Here is a 17,732-nt window from a genome sequence, read left to right on the forward strand (position 1 = left end):
GGAATAGAGAAATTATATGGGCAGGATAGGAATGATGGCACGACCCTGCTGAAAAAATCTGAGGAGTCACCGGACAGACGTACGGAACTATGTAAATTAAATCAGAAGAGTCACCAGAAAGATGCATGGTGCTATGCAACTCAGATATGAGACAGTAGTCCGAAAAGATGCACGGTGCTACGCAAATCAGATATGAGAAAATAGTCACTGAAAAGAAGTACGGTGCTAAGAAAAATAGATATGAAAAAGTAGTCACCGGACAGATGCATGGTGCTACGCAAAGATATAAGAAAATAGTCACTAGAAAGATACACAATGAGTCAGTGACCCAACTTTTGCTAACATAATCATTGGCCAGACGGGCGGCATATATGGATTATAGCCGCCCGCCGGCAGCGGAAACTTTTTTATTCTTTACCAAGATCGTGGAAACTCTGATACCATGTGAGAAATATAAGAGAAAAATATTATTGAATTGTTGTAACTACATTATTACATTGAGGCCCTATTTATAGACAATACATTCCAATACTTTCCCTTAATAGGACACTACATTACAATCCTTTTCCAAGTAGGATTTAATATGTTATTCCTATTCCTACTCATCTTCTAACAGTTGTTGTTGTTAATGCTTTGGGGATCAAAGTTAAATACTATGTAGTTTCATTACACCCACTCTCAAAAAAAATGTTTTCCTTTTAAGTATGAAAACACCTTCACCAGATTCATGGGTAACTGATCCAAACGAAGAATGGTCCAATGTTGGATCATGCTCCAAAATGTCCAGAAAAGCAATTGCTGTGAATGCCCATAAATCCTAAACTAGAAGAGTCCACATCAGAATTTTAATCAAAACGTCATTTGCAGTGTCTTGGTCTTGAAGTTTTGATGTTTGTTATTTCGGATAGATCGAGTATTGTATTACTTTGTGGTAGTCTAGTTCCTGGTATCATCTGTTGTCTTGTTACTACAACCTATTGTTTCTTCTTGTTATATTATGCCCTTTTCCAGATTGTATTTCTGTCTTCAGCCTGGTGTCTATCGGAAACAGCCTCTCTAGCTCATCCTGAAGTAGTGGTACGGACTGCATATACTGTACCCTCCCCAAACCCCACTTTGTGGGAGTATACTAGGCATGTTGTTGTTGATGTTGCCATTTGCAGTGTCTTCTTGCTCCCAAACCAAGTTAAAGGTGAAGCAGCTATAGATACCAGATCAAACAAAGCTGCAGGAGGTTGCTGGAGAAAGGTCGACAAACTACAACTTGATACTGATTTTGAAGGTCAGAGAGTCCAGCAGAGCAGGCAAGGAAGCAAATGAAGACAAGAATCTAATTTGATGGTGACGAAGCAATAGGAGAAAATCAGTCAGGTGCCATTGTTTCAAAATCCAAGTCCACCATTAGCAGGTTAGAACTCCCTATGAACTGCGCAAGAAAGGAGGTGGTAAAAAATGATGGGCAACTGAGGCGGGCCAGAGACTAAAGAACCCAGATGGCGAGAATTGGTGCATTGACAGCGAAGATTAGCAGAAATCAGGTGAATGCTGCTGCTAACATTTGGCCAGAAAGTCACAACGCTGGAATGAAATTCCAAAGCGGAAGCAGGTAAAGAGGGTGAAGCTATGTTGCGCGGAATCTTGGGATTTGCTACCGAACCCGTCTCGACACGAGACTGACGCAGGTGCGGGTGCTTCCGGCATCTCAAATTCGGTCAAACAATTGCGGATACCTTGACCAAATTTAAGAAGAAATTTGCGGGGAAACACTGGATAGATAATAAACAGGCGACTTACCTGGAAAAATTCTGACCGACGATTGTAAAGTTGACAAAAAAGAGACATGTCGATTGTCGGCTGGGGAATAAACAGAGAACGCGTTGTTGGCGGGGTAGAAACAGACACAGCTGGGGAAGAAGCAACTGATGATCGATGATTGAGGTGGGAAGAAACAGTAGAAGGCGTTGTCGAAGAAAACAGTAGACAGCGTTATATTATATATTCCTCTACATATTAAAAAGAAAACATGCCGGTTCATTGTGTCGGTTCTTAATTGTGTCGTTATATTTTTTTTAATAAAAACAATAAATATATAATTATATATAATTTTATATAGTAAAATAATATTTTGACAACAGTTACCTAGTATTGAAAAAGTACTAATTATACTTAAATTTATTTTTTAGGTAAATACACGTAAGTTAAAGAAATTCCTAACACTAATACTACTCTTAATTGAAAAGTAAAACCAATGGCAAAAGTAACTAAAAAAGTAAATCCTAATCCATTTATGTCGAGGAAAAATAAATTGATTTAAAATTGGGAAAAGTCTAAAATTTATTTATCAATAACATTATAAATAGAACCTTTGTCAAAAAAATGTTAACCTAAAAAAATTTGGGTCATTCTTTATCAAATAATATGGCATCATTGCATCGGGTGGTCAAAAGCTAAGTTGTTCGGACTCTCCATAAATGTTGCCGCACCCGTGTCGGATCCTTCAAGCATACACTATTTTGAAGGATCCGACACATACCTACCGACATTTTTGAAGAGTCCATGCAACATAGGTCAAAAGAAAAAGGGTCCTATGAGACCAACAAAAAGTGTAGGAATAGATTTTGATGACAAGCCATTATGGAATCATGTAAAAGTAATTTCAATTTCTCCCAATGGTGGTAGAAATAGAACATGATCATGTAACTATTGCAATAAACAAGTTTCTGGATCATATAATAGAGTTAAAGCACATCTCTTAAAATTATCAGGTCATGGAGTTCAAATATATAGCGAAGTTCAAGATGATACATTGAGGATTTTGAAGATGGAGCACAAACAAGCTGAAAAGAAAAAATCTTCAGTTCAAGTTGATGCAAGAAAAAAACTAGATATATATCTCTTCCGGAGGGTACTGAGTTACTTCAACATAAAAAAAAAAGAGTTCAGAAAGTGGAGCTATAAGAAAATCTTTCAAGATCCATGAGAGGAATATTGCCGACAAAGTAGCAGCTAGAATGTTCTATGCATCAGGTTTATCATTCAATTTTGCAAATTCTCCATATTTTTAAAAAATATTCGAAGTTTTTAGCTGAAAATTCCGTTCCGGACTATATTCCCTCATCATATAATAGGTTGAGAACAACTCTTTTCGCTCAAGAAAAGACTCACATTGATAAGAAGTTGCAACCAATTAAAGATACATAAAAAAGAAAGGGTTGTCGATTTGTTAGCATCATCTAGTGGGGGCTCAACGCTTTTAAATTCAATAAATTCTAGTGGGATCACGAAGGATGGAGAATATATTGATAATTTGTTTATTGAAGTAATAGAAAAAGTAGGTCCAAATAATGTTGTTCAATTTATCACGGATAACGCAAGTAATATGAAACTTGTTCGTTCTATGGTGGAGAAAAAAATTCCTCATATTTTGAACTCCTTGTGTTGTTCATTGTTTGAATCTAGCTTTGAAAAGTACATGTCAACCGTCTAATAAACCATCTCACTTTACTAATTGCAAATGGATCTTAGAGTTACTTAGTGAAATAAGTAATTTGAAGAACTTTGTTGTGTATCATGACTTGGCACATGCGATTTTTCAAAAGCATTCAGATTTGTCTTTATTGAAAGTTGGTGAAATAAGATTTGTCTCATACATTTTTATGACAACCCGTGTTCGCAAAGTGAAAATCTTCTTTAGAGAAAATGGTTAGGGATGATGAATAGAAGAATTATAAAGGGGATTAGGGAAGTTAAGCCAAAACTCGTGAAATAAAATCCTTTATAATGAATGATGAGAAGTGGGATAGTTTTGACTACTTTTTGAAATTTAAGGAACCTATTGCAAATATGCTGAGAGATGCTGATTTAGATGGTTCGAAATGACATCTCATTTATGATATGCAGGACTTAATGATTGAGTAGGTTAAGAAAATAATCTTTGAGCATGAAGGGGGAAGATCTCATTTTCGGCCAATCAACCTTTTTTTATTCTATTCACAGTGTTCTTGTGGCTAGGTTGAACAAAAGCAATACCCCTCCATATTGTATGGTGCCCAAATACTATCATGTGTCATGGCTTCATGGAAAGAGTGGGATTCAACAGCTAGCTCCTAATGAAGATATAAAAATTTCATCAAATAGAATCAACTGCTTTCAAAGGTACTTTAAAGATTCTAATGAAATGAAACAAGTCTCATTGAAATATGGAAATTTTTGTAGCGAGAGTGTTTATTTTGGTGAGCCTTATGTGATTGGAGTGTGTATGAAGATCCTCATTCTTGGTGGCCAAATCATGGTGTCTCGACTCCACTTTTGCAACAATTAGCTTCCAAGTTGCTTGATCAACCGACTTCTTCCTCTTGTTGTGAAAGAAATTGAAACACGTATTCTTTGATTCACAACATCAAGAGAAAAAAGTTAGCAACTTCAAAAGCTGAAAATTTAGTGTTTGTACATTACAATCTACGATTGCTATCTTGCAAGAAAGAGAAATATAAAAATGGGCCGAGCAAGTATTGGGATGTAGGTGTGTGTACATTTTCTTTATTATTTTCCTCAATTATTTATTTTGCATGATAATATTTCTCTCTTTATATAAAAACCTTTTAATATATCTATTCTTTTTAATTTATTTAGGTGGAGGATCAATTTGATGTTGACGAGACAATTAATAGTTTAACCAAGCTAGGAAGAATTTGAAGATTTGAAAGAAGTTGAAGAAGATGCGGAAGAGTAGCTAACTTAAGTAATTTGATAGTGGACAATACTTTTTGTGTTGTTAGTTTTGAATTAACGTTTTACGTTGGGATGCTTTTTTGTTTTTGTTCAATAACAAATTTTTAGAATATATTTATAACTTTATATTTATAATATTTGATTCTTTTAGTTGAATCCCGACACCCGTATCCATACTCGAATTCGCACCCCCGAATCGTAAAATCTAAATTTTGACGAATCCGACTCTCTGATCCACACCCATCTCGAATACCCACACCCGAGTCCAAGCAACTTAGCGTGAAGTAGTAACAAGATGTAGAGGGAATAGGGATCAACTTTAACAAGTCGCAAACAGTTGATGGGAGGATGAGAAGGAGAAGAAAATGAGCAACGTTCAGGTTTCTAAAAGGGTGGGCAAAAAGATTTAAGGATTCTGGAAAAGAAAATAGGCATATGAAATCAAAGGATTCACTGCAAAGTTGAAAGTGGAGGGAAGCGAATAGAGATGAGGATCAAAGAAGGGTTCGAGGAGTGAGAATTGAGGATTTTAATGATGCCGTAAAAATGAATTTGGAAATTTGCACAGAGTATAAGGCATTATGGGAGCAAACAACTATGGGATTCATGAAGGGAATTGTAGGAGTACTTAGATGTACATTCCATATGGTTGAAGCCTATGAAGGAGAATAATAAAAATATAGTTCTTCGGAAATATTAACTTCAAGGTGGAGAATGGAACCCAGGTTAATTTTAATTTATGGACACATGTTGTGGGAAGGTTCCTTTGATCAACAGCTCCCTGCATTTTTCAGGATTTCTTGTCAACATATGACAAATGTCGCACGGCATACATCGAATGGAAGGGAGATTCATCTGGGATTTTATGTTTAGATATATCTACACGATTGAGAATTTGAAGACCTCCAGAACCTCCTCAAGTTGTTGTGTACAAGGAGAACATCTCAATTTTTCTTAATCATGTACAAAGACAGGATGGGAGACGCAAAGAAAAAAATTACTATGTAGTCATTCAGTCAGAGATTTCAAAGAAGGCCAGCCATGATCTTCTCATATGAGGTTGGGTTAGCAAAGCCCAAGAAATGTATACCTTACAGTGAGATTAGCTATGGGGGAAGCCACGATAAAGCCTCATTTGTATTTGTTTGCACTTAGTGAGGACCTGAATCTTAATCAATCATGAAGAATCCTGTTCTTGATTTCTGTGTGTTTTGATGATTGTCAAATAGGCTTATGTGTCACATGATTCTTATTTTGGTAAGTAGAATCACACAAGGATTCCACTTGTTCTATTTATGGTAAATACTCCAATTATTGTTGTGAGAAATAATGGAGAAGAATAGTTTCAAAAAAAAAAGAAATAATGGAGAAGAATATTATTGGATTGTTGTATCTAAATTATTACATTGAGATCCTATTTATAGACACTACATTAGATTCCTTTTCCAACTAGGACTCTGACATTACAATCCTTTTCCAAGTATAATTTATATACTATTTCTGTTCCTACTCATATTCTAGCACCCCCTTAAGCTAGTGCATACAAGTCATATATACCGAGCTTGTTACAAATGTAATTAATAAGAAAACTAGTGAGGGACTTGGTGAAAATATCTGCAGGCTGACCACTCGATTTCACTTATTTTGTAACAATATCTTTGAAAAGTATCTTTTCTCTCACAAAGTGACAATCAATCTCAATGTGCTTAGTCCTCATATGAAATACCGGATTTGATGAGATATGAAGAGTCGTTTGATTATCACACACAAGTTCCATTTCTAAATTGCTACTCTAAAATTGGAGGGAGAAGAAGAGCAAGTCTGGTTTTGTATCTTGCTATCTGTCTAAGCCTTTCTTCCCTTACTCGTGATCAAATCCTTTTAGCGCACTTTACATGTCTTTACACAAGTTCTTTCGGAGATAAATGCTCAACAGATTCCCCATCCTCTTTCTCTTCTTCTTTATCCCCATTCTTTTTCACAGGAGACTCGGTATCTTGTGGAGCTAGCAGCAAGGGTCTAGGAAGAGATCTTATCCCATCCATGTATTGGGACTGAGTTTCATTTGGGAGTCCTTTCCTCAACCATGAGTGACAGAGGGTGCAGAGAAAAGCATTTTCAGAAATTAGGACCTACACCAAAGTTAAGCAGTGAAATTTACAATGAGGTTCATGCACAGCCATAAAGACCCAATTTGCAGAAGTGTGAGAAATATTGGAGAAGAATATTATACAATTGTTGTATTTAAATTATTACAATGAGACCCTATTTGAAGACACTAATCAGACGCCTTTTACAACTAGGATATTGATATTACAATCCTTTTCCAAATAGAATTCTATATACTATTCTTAGTCCTCCTCATATTCTAACAATTGTACCCTTATCAACAAAGGAAAACCTTGAGGTCTTTTCTCTCCATACACGACTGAGACACCTAAAGGCCCATGAACTTTCTACTATATCAAGAGAGGACCTAAGTACTTTTTCAATCAGCTATTGCATACATGGAGAAGGCATTATTCTCCAGCAGTAGGAGAACAATCAAGCAGGCATCCATTGAAGGCTCAAGCATAATTCAAAGTGGATTATTCTTGATCACTGGTAGAGTTAGAATTCGTGTGAGTTTGTGTAATAATTTAGTTATTGGGTTATAGCTAATCTATTGTGGTAGTACGTGTGACTTAATTGGTAAGGCTTGTAACAAGAAGTAGATTTGGCTTCTTGAGAGAGATGTTGCTAAGAACAGTTATAGTTGACTATTGTGTATGTTAGTCCCTTTGATTATTGATTATTTAGTGGATTTAGTGGTCGTGGTTGTTACTCCTTGAGCTAGGAGGTTTTCCACGTAAAATTGCTTGGCTATTTTATAGTTTTTTGTGTTTCAGTTGCATAAAAACATGGTTCATGTAATACGCAGTTGACACTAGTTCTTTTCAATTGGTATAAGAGCAGGTCTTTTCATTAAAAGGATCTTATGGTTGCTCCCCTAACTGCTCAGAAAGGTGCCTCACAAACAAGACCACCACTGTTAAATAGCAAGTACTATAGATGGTAGAAGAATAGAATGATGGACCACATCACTGGTGAAAGTGCTGATCTAGAGAATGGTGTACTAGATGGACCTACTATTCCATGAAGGCTTCTGCAGATGGAAAGGAACAGCTTCCCAAGGAAAGAAGAGATAGGGATGCTGCTAATAAGGTAGAAATTTCAAAACAATGCTAAGGCAAAGAAGATCCTGATTTGTGGCATAAGGCCTAATGAATATAACAGGATTTCCTTATGTCAAGATGCCAACAAATAAGGGACACTCCAAACTGCCCATGAAATGTAATTCTGCTGTCAAGAACGCCAAAATTGATGATCTGAATAGGAAAAATGAACTGTTTAGGATGAAAGGAGGAGAAACTTTATAGGACACGCATGCAAGGTATACTACTAATCTTAATGAAATCTATTCCTTAGGAGAACTTATTCCTACTGGTAAGGTTGTTCGAGAACATTTGAGTATGTTGCCTGAGTCATGGAAAGTAAGGTGTAAGCCATCACAGAAGCTAGAGACCTTGACACCCTAGTAATGGATGAACTTATTGACAACCTAACAATTTATGAACTGAAGAAAAATCAAGAAAAGGATATTGGCACCAAAAGAAAAGAGAAGATTATCTATCAAAGCCACTGAAAGTGTTAGACTTTGAAAAAGAGAACCTAGTTTTAGTAACCAGGAAGTTCCAGCGCATTGTCAAGAGAGGTCAAAACTTCAGAGAAAAACTCCAAAAAACTCAAGAGAAGGATACTAAATATGTCACAAGTGTGATAATCCTGAGCACTATATTAAATTTTGCCCTCTATGGGTTGCAGAACATAAAAAGGATATCAATGAGAAACCAAGAGATCAAAGGAGAGCTTACAGATGAAGCTGATGAGGATGATCCCAACATTCAATCCTTACTGGCCATGGTTGAAGCAAAAGATGGAGACACTCTAGCACTCTTGGCCATGAGTGACACTGAGGATGAGCATGACAAAGAAACTTCAAAAGAAACCATACTTGGTCTTATAGGTGGATTTGATTCTGACAATGACACTGAACAAGAGGAAACTAAGGTATGTTTTTCTGATCATGAACCCAATCTGCAAAAGTACTCTAAAAAGAAACCTGAATCTCTCTCATCTGATCTTATAGATGCATATTACTTCGCTTTTTCTAGTAAAGAATATTTAATGAATGACTGCATCTCTGAGGTTGGATTATGAAAATCTTGAGGAAGAGACTGAATGTTTTAAAAGAACTCCCTCAAAAGAGTTTTTCGGAAAAAGGAAAGAATAAAGCTACTATTGTTCAGCAAAACTTGGAAGAAGACATCAAAATTAAATGTCAACCTCCAAAACAATGCACTGCTAAAAGAGCTGAATCGAGCTAAGCTTGAGTGGAACACAATCAGAAGTCGACCAAATCCTCCACTTTACTCTCCCACATTTAAAACCGTCAATCCACCTCAAAACATGGGCTAGAATTTAAACCTAAAACTTGCAAAGATCCACAGACTAACTCCTCCATGTTTATGGTGTCCACTGCTTGTGGCAAAGAAGGACATCATAAAAACAGTGCCCTCCACAAATCAGAGCTAAACAAAAGAACTTCAATTTTGTTAATAACCAATGGACAAAAAAATTGAGAAAAAGTTCCTTCAAAGTGAAAAGTCTTCACCACTGGGCTAAAAGAGATTTACTGCATCTTTTCACTCGCAAAAAAGGACCCAAGTTGATCTAGATACCCGAGTCTAACATCTGATCTATCTTTTGCAGGTGAACCTGAAAAGAACAAGCGAGCCATGGTACCTTGACAGTGCTTGCTCTAGACACATGACAGGAAATAAAGAAAATTCCCCTTACTCACAAACTTCCAAATGGGAATGTTGCTTTTGGAAATGGCAAAACTGGCGAAATTGTTGGAATAGGAAAAGTGGAAAGTCTGCTTTCCATGCCATAGAGAATGTCTATGATGTGCTTGGTCTCAAACACTATCTTCTGAGCATATCACAAATATGTGAAAAACGGAATAATGTGTTATTCACCTCAGCTGATTCTACTGTGACAAACTCAAGAAGTGGAAATCTGGTACTTAAAAAAAGAAGACACGATAATGTGTACAAAGTTGATATCATGGATCCTCTAGAGTCGGAATTGACTTGTCTCAATGCTATGACAAGCAGCTCCTTACTGTGGCACAGAAAATTAAGCTATACAAGCTTTTCTCTGATCAACAAGTTGATAGCAGAAGATCTGGTTTCAGGACCGCCAAGGAACAAGATGGATTAAACTGTAGTATGTGATGCTTGTGCTAAGGGAAAGCATGCCAAATCATCCTCAAGCCCAAAAAGGTAGTAAGTACCACTAAGCCCCTACAAGTTCTGCACATCGACCTATGAGGCCCCATGAGAGTCCTTAGAATAGGTGAAAAGAGGTATGTATTTGTTATTGTTAATGACGACTCAAGGTTTACATGGACCCCCTTTTTGAGCTCCAAGGATGAAACTTTTGATATATTCCAAATCTTTGCTAAGTTGGTTCAAAAGAACTTGAACACTAAGTTGGTAGGGATAAGGACAGATCATGGTATTGAATTTGAGAATGCAAATTTCCTGACATTTTTGCTGAACATGGTATTGATCATAACTTTTCTACACCAAGAACTCCCCAACAAAATCATGTAGTTGAGAGGAAAAACAAGTTACTGGATGATATGTCTAGAACCATGCTAAAGCTAGTGGTCTTCCCAAAAGTTACTGGGCTGAAGTTGTAAATAGTCTGTTATCTCATTAACAGATGTATGATCAAGCCATTGCTAGACAAGATCCATATGAGTTGCTCAAAGGAAGAAAGCCTAATCTCACTTATCTCAAACCATTTGGGTGCAAGTGTTTTGTTCACAACAATGGAAAGGATGCTTTAAGAAAATTTGATAAAAGTGATGAGGGTATCTTTTGGTGATATTCATCACAAAGTAAAGCCTACAAAGTCTTCGGTAAAGAGAACAAGTTGTGTGGAGGAGAGCATACATGCCATATTCGATGAAGAAAATTATGGAAGTAAGGAAGGAGCCACTTGTGATGTTGAAGGGTTTCGATTGGTACTTGATTCAAAAGACGAGCAAGATGAACGAGTACATAAAGGTGTCGCCAAAACTGTTCAAGACCCCACAAAAACAGAAGATATGCTAGTCTCAAGGGAAAATGATCAGGAAGAAAATACTTCCTATCACTTGAATGAACCAGGTCCCCTCAGAACCTGCTCCGCGTAGAAATTGAAAGCACAAGAGCACACATCCAGTTTAAAACATCATCTCTCCTATAGACTAAGGAATGCAGACAAGATCAAAGTTGAGAAACATGTGTACCTTCTCAGCCTATTTATCATTAGTAGAGCCTAAAACATCAAGGAAGCCTTGATGGATGCAGACTGGATTATAGCAATGCAAGAACTGAACCTTTTTGAAAGGAGCAAGGTGTGGCATCAAGTTCCCAGTCAGAACCATTATTGGGACAAGATGGTTATTTAGAAACAAGCAAGATGATCAAGAGGTAGTAAAGAAAAAAAACAAGGCCAGATTTGTGGTACAGGGTACAACCAAGAGGAAGAAATTGACTATGATGAGACTTTTGCTCTAGTGGCTAGAATGAAAGTTATAAAGATGCTAATTGCTTTTGCATCTCACATGGAGTTCAAATTGTTTCAGATGAAAATCAAGAGTGCCTTCTTGAATGGATATCTAATGGACGAAGTATATTTAAAGCAACCTCCAGGCTTTGAAAGCTTTGAATTTCTTGATCATGTTTATAAGCTTGATAAGGCCCTATATGGACTTCAACAAGCACCAAGGGCTTCGTATGATAGATTGTCCTCATTTCTTCTAGAGCATGAATATGGTAGAGGAAAAATTGATAACACTATTCCTAAGCAGATAGGTAAAGAAGCTCCTAATTGTTCACACATATGTAGATGACATAATCTTTGGGGCCACTAATGATGTGTTGTGTAAGGAGTTTGGTTCCTTAATAAGTAGTGAATTTGAGATGAGTATGACGAGAGAATTGATCTTCTTCTTGGGTTGCAAATCAAACAAACTGAGTCCGAAACATACATTCATCAACAGAAATATATCAATGAACTGCTGAAGACAGTGTTTTGGATGGCGAAAGGCGACAAGGCTCCGCCTCGCCATGCGGCAAGGCGAGAGGCGAGGCAATCGCCTTTTGAAAGTGCGGCGACAATTAATATAAGAAAATTAAAATGATATATAAATAATCAAAAATTCAATAGCACTAATATATTAGAAAATATTTCAAGTTAAGAGTTAAAAATAAATAGTAGATAGATCATGTAGATTAAGACGCCATTGAAATTGAAATAGTTGTTAATGATCAAGTCATTTAATTAGTATATTACTATGACACTATGTTATGCAAGTTATTAAAAAAAGATTTTTTTTACATAATACATTTATCTTTCGGTTACAGTGCCAATGTAACACTGTATTACTGTTTCAGAGGAAGAAAAATAGAAGAGAAAAAGAGGAAGGAAAAAACACAGTATGCAAAAACACCAGTTCAATCTCGGAATTAAGAAGAAAGAAGAAAAAAACAATAGATATCAATACTTATCGGAGTAGCTGGAGTCGCCGGAGTGGCCACCGCCGGTCGTCGGAGTCGAACTTGTGAGATGGTAATGGTAGCAGCCGCAGTCGCCACTCGAGTAAGTTGGTAGAGCCAAAATACGAAAATAAGCCTTAAAATTATCTTTTATCCCTAAAATCCTAATTTTTTAAAAAAAATAAAAAGACGGCGCAACTATCCTTGCCTCGCCTTGTTGCCTTTCTCGCAAAGGTGTCGCCTTTTGGATGTCGCAGCGCCACGACGACAAGAGGCGACTATGCCTCGCCTCGCCATTCGCCATTGGCGACATGGCGAGTGCCTTTTACAACACTGGCTGAAGAAGTTTGAGATGGAAGGGACTAAAGCAAATGATACTCCCATTGCTACCACCACTAAGATTGATCAAGAAGAATCTGGTCAATTAGTTGCTGAGACTAGACCGGATACAAAGAAATGATAGGTCCCTTTTTTATATCTTACTGAAAGCACGTGTGATCCTCTCCTAAGGAGTCCTATCTAAAGGTTGTGAAAAAAGTTCTAAGGTATCTTAAGAGAACTCAGATTTTAGTTCTTTGGTACCCTGCTGGAGACTTTCGATTTATTGGGATATGCTGATACTGATTATGTTGGATACTTGGTGGATAGAAAAAGCACCTCAAGAATGGCTCACTTCTTAGGACCTTGACTTATCTCTTGGGCAACAAAGAAGCAAAACTTTGTGACACCTCCAACTGCTTTGGCTGAACATGTAGTTGTTGCATCATGTTGCCCCCAACTCCTCTGGAAAAAGCAACAACTTAGTGATTATGGAATTCACATAAGGTGCACCTCAATCTTGTGTGATTAACACTAATGCAATTAACATAGCAAAAAACCAGTCCAATATAAAAGAACCAAGCACATTGATGTGAGAGATCAGTTTCTCAAAGATTCTGTAGGGAAGGGCCTAATTCAGATGGTACACCTTGTGAAACTGATGAACAAGTTGCTAATGTATTCACTAAAGCCTTTGGAAGGGAACAATTTGAGAAGAATAGATTAGCCCTTGGTCCAATCAACAAACTCTGAATTGAAGAAAGCATGGAGCTCTCCCTCAATAATTGACTAAAAGAAATTAAGGTAAAGGAAGATATTTGCTAAATAATAGACATTGTAAATGACTCAGTCTTTGTTCCTCTGCAGAATCACAACCACAACCACAGCTTAAGGAATTACCACTGGGATCTGATGATATTAACTTATTTTTGATATAAATCAGTCTGTCATCTAGCAGAAAAGCATACAAAAGCATGCAAGGACCTGGTCCTTGCGTCAGGTTCATTAATTGAGAGCAATCACTTTAAAAGAAATTGTCATGAGAACCTGATCCTCATCCTTGCTTTCAAAACCCTTAAAGAGACAAAAATCCTCAAGCGAGAAAATCAAAATACATGCCTCTAATCATTCTCTCCTTTCACTAACTGACAACCGTCACTTCAAAACTTTTACAACACTCAAAAGACTCTCTCTCTCCCAAAACCATCTATCTTCCGCAAATCCTTCAAGAAACCAAATTTGCTCCTCACTTTCGATTCTCCTGCTCGTCATTTGTCATAATCTTGAAGCCTTCACTCCCGCGCTCTTCAAATGGCATCCTCATTTCCCTCTTCCCCAGCCTCAAAACCTGCTCCTCTGCCATCGCACGCACTGGTGGATTACTTCGAAGACAAGGACTTCTCCTCATTTACTGCTCCAACCACTCAAGAGGAATCAAGGTTTCCTTCACCTACTCTCCCATTTGCTCATGAGAGATCCCCAACTCCATCACTTCTATTTGCTCCATCACCCAAACCCTCATCTTTTTTTCTCAAAAACCCTCCGATCTTCAAGCCCAAAGGTCTGATTCTCTTGCTTAATCTTGGACTTTAGACAAGGATATTGTTGTTGTTCCCACCACTAAGACCCCTAAACCCTCTTCCCCGGTTCAAAAGGATATTGATAGCGATGGTGATATTGTCATCATTCAAAAGTGCACTATTACCATAACCTCCCCTATTCTTGGCTACAAGAAAAGGGCAATGCACAAACCAAAACGTACCCCTAAACTAAGAACTAAATCTTTTTTAGCCTTGCCACCTAGAGTCTAGCAAGAAAGATAAAATTTCTAGAGGGAAGACGACAATCGGGGAAGATGAGGAACCAACGAGAGTAAGCAAGAAGAACAACAAGAACAAGGAGTTGCTCCCTCTCGTCACAAGAAAGAAAGAGTTAACATGAACTATCAAAAGTTCCTGGAGATTGGAAAAGAAAATTACCATGGGTCTATGACAGTTTTGAAGGGAAGGTTGCTTGATGAAGAGGTACTTAACAATTCTTTTTGTGAAGAAATATAAGAGAAGAATATTATTGAACTGTTGTAACTACATTATTACACTGAGACCCTATTTATAGACGTTGCATTCTAATCTTTTTCCAAATAGATCACTAAGTAGGCATTTGGCCATGAAAACTAAAAAAGAAAATTTAAGCTGGAGTTGGAGTTGTGTTTGGCCATATCTTTTTGAAAGATTTTTTTAGACTTTTGAAAAATCTATTTTAAATATAATTTTATACCCCCAAACTTTTAAAAAATATCAAAATCACCCAATTAACTAATTTACCTGCTAACATTCAACCAAATGTGATTCTTAAATTTAATTTAAAGCCTTTAAAGCTATTATAGCAAGATGGAATACTTGATATATAGTACTGGAACTATAATACTCATAAGAGATGAAAAGTCCATGTATAATAGTTATTCTTTGTAAAAAGAACAGAATAACCAAATTTCCATGATGAGAAGGATCCAAATAACTTTTGTTATGGTGTTGCCCCTTTTGTAACACCAGCTAACCAAATAACTATACAACAGCTAACCAAATAACCAAATAACAAGTTGGTGTTTTCACATTTTGTAGCATCGCTTTCACTTTAAAAAGAAAGACAATTCCATCATCAATAGGCAATTTGGCTCGATAAACATCATAATGTCGGCCAACCTTGACTAATTTCACAACTTGTTTGTGGTTGGTGGTTGGTGGATGGCTACAAGTTAAAAGGGGCTTTGTCTAAAACTTTAAAAAATTGGAGTTATATGTAATAATAATAGAAGTTGGAACTGAAATTGGAGAAAAGTGAAAACAACAAAAACTTTTTTTTTGCTTTTCAAAAAACAAATTTGGAATTGTTTTTGGAATTTCCTTGGCCAAACGCCACAACTTTTATAAAGTGAAAAAAAATTCTGGAAAAAAGTGAATATTTTTTATGGCCAAATGGCCTCTAAATTACAACCCTTTTTCAAGTAGGATTCTATATGTTATTCCTATTCCTTCTCTTATTCTAACACTCCCTCTCAAGCTGATGCATACGAGGCATATGTACCAAGCTTGTTATGGATGTAATTAACACAAGGAATACTGAGGGACTTGGTGAAGATATGTGTAAGAAAAATAGTAAGGACTAGACACCAGGGAGACCTCAGTTGCAAAAAAATAAACTGGAAAAGTGGTCGGAAAAGTCGATTTGTCACATGAAAATTACCGAAAACTGGTATAAAATATATGGGTCATCTCAAAATCAAGAGATGAGTAGATCTTGAACAAGAAAGTCACCGAAAAACTGGTTGAAACATGCTCACACACAAGTTTATTAGATCTGGTGGCTGCAAAGTGGTCACAATCAAGAAAAAATTATATGGATAGGGTCGGAATGATAGCACAACCCTACCAAGAAATTATATAGGTAGGTTGGAATGATGGCACGATCCTACTGAAAATTATATAATCTGAGGAGTCATCAAAAAGATGCATGGAACTACGCAAATTAGATTTCAGGAGTCACTAGAAAGATGCACGGTGCAACGCAAAGATATGAGAAAGTAGTCACCGAAAAGAAGCACGGTCAGGTGACATATATGGGTAATAGTCGCCAGCCGGCAATGGAAGCTCTTTGATTCTCTACCAAGATCGTAGAGGCTCTGATACCATGTGAAGAAATAATTGTTGTGACTATATTATTTCACTGAGACCCTATTTATAGACGTTGCATTCTAATCCTTTTCCAAGTAGGATTTTATATGTTATTCCTATTCCTACTCATATTCTAAAACTTTTATTTTAAACTTGCTTGATAGACTTGAATTTCAAGGGTGGGGACATCTTAAAACATTTGTTTAAGATGGAAAATGTTCCGGTATTTGAGAGGGAGGTGGTGGAATTTTATGTGAATTGACCATCGTGGATGGGTGGGTGGTTAGTTCAAGAGTGGGAGGGGTGGAAGTCGTGTTTGGTGCTACCAAACTTGGTGAAATACGGAAGATTCCTGTTGAGGGATTGGAGGAGTATGTTTCAGAGACTGATGAAGGATGTTTTCTCACTAAGAAGTTTACTAGAGAAAGGGTGAAGAAGATGCCTAGAGAAGTGTTGAAGGGAGAAATGATTCCTGCTCACAAGCTCTTGTTTGAGATTGTGAACAAGGACGTATTGCCTAGGGATGGGAGAAATGCATTGGAGTTTGGATGAAAAGGTAAATCTCCCTGCTCCCATGATCAAACATACAAATAGAGTAATATCTCCTAAGATTGGTCCTCATGGTCTAGCCTATGGATATTTACTTACCATTGTGTTTGAGAACCGCGCAGGTTCTTCGACTGGAACCGAGCATAGAGAACCAAGGGCGGGCAGGAAGATAGGCTAGGCGGAGTAGTCGCTCTGGAGCAGGTTCTTCGACTGGATCAATGCATGTATGAACCCTAAAAAAATCCCGAAGGTCTAGTCTAGAAAAAACCCGGATTTTGTTGGGTTAGCTTTTTGGTAGGAAAGGCGGTCACAGGAAGAAATGCCCTACCAATGAATAGATTAGTCTACTAACTCACCAACAAAACCTTGAGACTGTGACTGCCTGACCAAGAAGCCTGCTGGAAATAAGGCTTTTAGCCTGTGACTCAACTCATGATGGACTTTGAAGCAGAAGAAGATAATGCCAAGCACAGGGAAGAGATAGCTTGCTTGAAGGATCAACTTGCAGCTTCTCAGGCACAAGTGAGTACCCCGAAAGATGACATGCTGCTTCAGCAGAGCAATCATCTTGCCAGCATACAGTCCCTCATGCAGCTCACCCCCTCCAAGTCTCCTCCCCATCCCCCCAAGCCCCTTTCAATCCAGTTATTTTGATATTCATCTTCCTACTTCACTTGTTTTTGTTGGCACACATGACAATCAATTCTTTTTTGGTTGTAACTAATTTCTGAATGCTTTTGTTTAGGGCCAAATAGTTGGCTTGATTTTGTGCATATACTGATTACTCTCTGATGCTAAAATTCTCTTG

General features: G+C 37.3%; 1 protein-coding gene across 2 annotated transcripts in view; it reads right to left on the reverse strand.

Moving 5' to 3' along the window:
* LOC107847360 (protein VAC14 homolog) overlaps window positions 1-17,732 on the reverse strand; it is a 33,720-nt gene that overhangs the window by 12,574 nt on the left and 3,414 nt on the right. Inside the window, exon 1 of one of the 2 annotated variants that reach the window (XR_007046898.1) lies at window positions 13,044-13,164. The exons of the other annotated variant lie outside the window; for it this stretch is intronic. The gene's annotated coding sequence lies outside the window, so the exon portion shown is untranslated. Of the gene's footprint in view, window positions 1-13,043; window positions 13,165-17,732 lie in introns of those variants that run through there. 2 annotated transcript variants of the gene reach the window in all.

This window comes from Capsicum annuum, chromosome 11, assembly GCF_002878395.1.
Source record: "Capsicum annuum cultivar UCD-10X-F1 chromosome 11, UCD10Xv1.1, whole genome shotgun sequence".
NCBI lineage: Eukaryota > Viridiplantae > Streptophyta > Magnoliopsida > Solanales > Solanaceae > Capsicum > Capsicum annuum.